Source organism: Belonocnema kinseyi, chromosome 7 (genome assembly GCF_010883055.1).
Source record: "Belonocnema kinseyi isolate 2016_QV_RU_SX_M_011 chromosome 7, B_treatae_v1, whole genome shotgun sequence".
NCBI lineage: Eukaryota > Metazoa > Arthropoda > Insecta > Hymenoptera > Cynipidae > Belonocnema > Belonocnema kinseyi.
Genome location: NC_046663.1, coordinates 3,928,279 through 3,932,001, shown reverse-complemented (window position 1 = coordinate 3,932,001; position 3,723 = coordinate 3,928,279). Strand labels below are relative to the sequence as shown.

At 21.0% G+C, this 3,723-nt stretch overlaps 1 protein-coding gene across 1 annotated transcript in view; it reads right to left on the bottom strand.

Annotated features, from left to right (window-relative positions):
- Nucleotides 1-3,723, bottom strand: part of LOC117175922 — a 48,206-nt gene that overhangs the window by 15,871 nt on the left and 28,612 nt on the right. The window lies entirely within an intron of this gene.

The window sequence follows — 3,723 nt, the reverse complement described above, 5'->3', positions numbered from 1 at the left end:
AACTGGAATAGATAAATTTTAACCCAAAAAAAATGTTGAAACAAAAGTGTTTAACTTCCATCCAAGTATTTTTATTATAAAAAAAAGAAAGAAAGAATATTTCATTAAAATGATGAATATTTAACTGCAATACTTCAATTTTCAATCAATAAAGATGAATTTTCCAACAAGAAAATTATATTTCTACTAAAAGATACGATTTTTCAATAAAATATATAAATTTTTAACCAAATAGTTGAATTTTCAACTAAAAAAGATCAGTTTTCAACAAAAAATGGAATATTTTAATTTTTAGCTAAAAAAAAATAATAATTTTCCACATAACAACAATTGCAATAAAAGCGATGAGTTTTCATATGGAACTTTAACTGGAATAGATGAATTTTACACCAAAAAAATGTTTAAACAAAAGCGTTTAACTTTCATCCAAGTATTTTTATTATAAAAAAAAGAAAGAAAGAATATTTTATTAAAATGATGAATATTTAACTGCAATACTTCAATTTTCAATCAATAAAGATGAATTTTCAAACAAGAAGATTATATTTCTACTAAAAGATACGATTTTTCAATAAAATATATAAATTTTTAACCAAATAGTTGAATTTTCAACTAAAAAAGATCAGTTTTCAACAAAAAATGGAATATTTTAATTTTTAGCTAAAAAAAAATAATAATTTTCCACATAACAACAATTGCAATTAAAGCGATGAGTTTTCATATGGATTTTCAACTGGAATAGATAAACTTTAACCCAAAAAAAATGTTTAAACAAAAGTGTTTAACTTTCAACCAAGTATTTTTATTATAAAAAAAAAGAAAGAATATTTCATTAAAATGATGAATATTTAACTGCAATTCTTCAATTTTCAATCAATAAAGATGAATTTTCAAACAAGAAAATTATATTTCTACTAAAAGATACGATTTTTCAATAAAATATATAAATTTTTAACCAAATAGTTGAATTTTCAACTAAAAAAGATCAGTTTAAAAAAATGGAATATTTTAATTTTTAGCTAAAAAAAAAATAATAATAATTTTCCACATAACAAAAATTGCAATCAAAGTGATCAGTTTTGATATGGAACTTTAACTGGAATAGATGAATTTTACACCAAAAAAATGTTTCAACAAAAGTGTTTAACTTTCAACCAAGTATTTTTATTATAAAAAAAAAAGAAAGAATATTTCATTAAAATGATGAATATTTAACTGCAATACTTAAATTTTCAATCAACAAAGATGAATTTTCCAACAAGAAGATTATATTTCTACTAAAAGATACGATTTTTCAATAAAATATATAAATTTTTAACCAAATAGTTGAATTTTCAACTAAAAAAGATCAGTTTAAAAAAATGGAATATTTTAATTTTTAGCTAAAAAAAAAATAATAATAATTTTCCACATAACAACAATTGCAATCAAAGTGATCAGTTTTCATATGGATCTTCAACTGGAATAGATAAACTTTAACCCAAAAAAAATGTTTAAACAAAAGTGTTTAACTTTCAACCAATTATTTTTATTATAAAAAAAAGAAAGAAAGAATATTTCATTAAAATGATGAATATTTAACTGCAATACTTAAATTTTCAATCAACAAAGATGAATTTTCCAACAAGAAGATTATATTTCTACTAAGAGATACGATTTTGCAATAAAATATATAAATTTTTAACCAAATAGTAGAATTTTTAATCATTACGATTAATTTTCTATGAGAAAAGACGATTTTTCAATAAAATACATACATTTTTTACCAGAGACTTGAATCTTCAACCAAAAAGATGATTTTTTTCACCAAAAAGACGAATTTTCAACAAAATACATGAATTTTAAACGAAATAGTTGAAATTTCAACTAAAAAATATACATTCTTCGAAAAATAGTTGCATTTTTATCTAAAAAAACAAACAGTTATAAGCAAAAAATGGAATAGTTTAGTTTTTTGCTAAAAAAAATTCATTTAAAAAAATTCAATCAAAGTGATGAATTTTCAAACAAAAATATTAATTTTCTACCAAGCAGTTGAATTTTTTAACTAAAAAGGGAAAAATTGTAACCGAAAATGGAACAGTTAAATTTATATTTAAATAAATTAATTTTCAAACAAACTGTTGAATTTTCAAATTACACGATGAATCTTCAACTGAAATAGTAGTTAAATTTCTAACCAAAAAAATCAACTTTCAGCTAAAATAATGAATCTTTGACTGGAATATTTAAGTTTTCAACTTAAACATCTTGTTTTGACCAAGAAGATCATTTTCTACATACAAAATAGGACTTTTCAACAAAATACTTAAATTTTCAACTAAAAAAGATCAATTTTTAATCAAATAGTTGAATTTTTAGCTAAAAACAAAAATTAAATTTCCACACAAACAAAATTTAACCGAAGTCATGAATTTTCGTATAAAATGATGAATCATGAACTGTAATAAATGAATTTTAAACCAAAAAGATGAATTTATAACAGGAGAGTTTAACTTTCAACCAATTAGTTTTCTTATCAAACGAAAATATTAATATTTCATTAAAATTACGAATATTTAACTGGAATACTTGAATTTGAATCAAAAGAGATGAATTTTCAAACAAGAGGATTAAGTTTCTACTAAAAACGACGATTTTTCAACCAAATATGAGTTTTTTAATAACATATTTGAAGTTTCAACTAAAACAAGACAAATTTTCAATCAAGTAGTTGATTTTTTTAAATCGAATAAGAAAAATTTTCAACCTAAAATGGAACAGTTAAATTTACATTTTAAGAAATCAATTTTTAACCAAATTGTTTAGTTTTCAACTAAAACGATGGATCTTCAACTGGAATAGCTAAATTTTGATCCAAAAAGATGAACTTTTAACTAAAATGATGCACCTTTCACTGGAATATTTAGGTTTTCAACCAAAAAACCTTATTTTGGACCAAGAAGATTAATTTCTACAAAAAAAAGACGATTTTCAACAAAACACATGAATTTTCAACTAAAAAAGATAAATTGTCAACCAAAAAATGAATAGATACATTTTCGGTTACAAAATTATTTTCAACAAAACAAATTAATTGTTAACTAAAGTGATAAATTTTCAATAAAAATTATGAATCTTTAAATGGAATAGTTTAATTATTAACTAAAATAAAGAATCTTTAACTAGAATAATTTAATTTTCAAACAAGAAGATTAATTTCTACCAAGCAAAGACGACAGATGAATTTTTAACCAAAATGATGGAACATCCAACTGGAATAATTACATTTTCAGTTAAAAAAAAAAATAGTTTTCAGTCACAGAACAAAAAAGTTTTACAAAAGAGTTTAACTTTCAACAAAGTAATTAAATTTTCCAAAAACGGAATAGTTAAATTTATAGGTAAAAAATTAATTTTCAAACAAAAATTCAACTAAATCGAGGAAATTTTTTACAAAAAATATGAATTTTCAATAAAAAAGTTTAACTTTCAACCGATTGGTTTTATTTTTAACCAAAAATATGAATTTTTACCTAAAATAATGAATATTTAACTGGAATAGTTGATTATCAATTAAAAAGATGAATTTTCAACCAAAAAGATGAATTTTCTACGAAAAAAACGAATTTTCAAGAAAATACATCAATTTTAAACGAAATAGTTGAATATTCAACTATAAAATATCAATTTTAAACGAAATATTTGAATTTTAAACTAAAAAAGAACAGTTTTCAGCAAAAA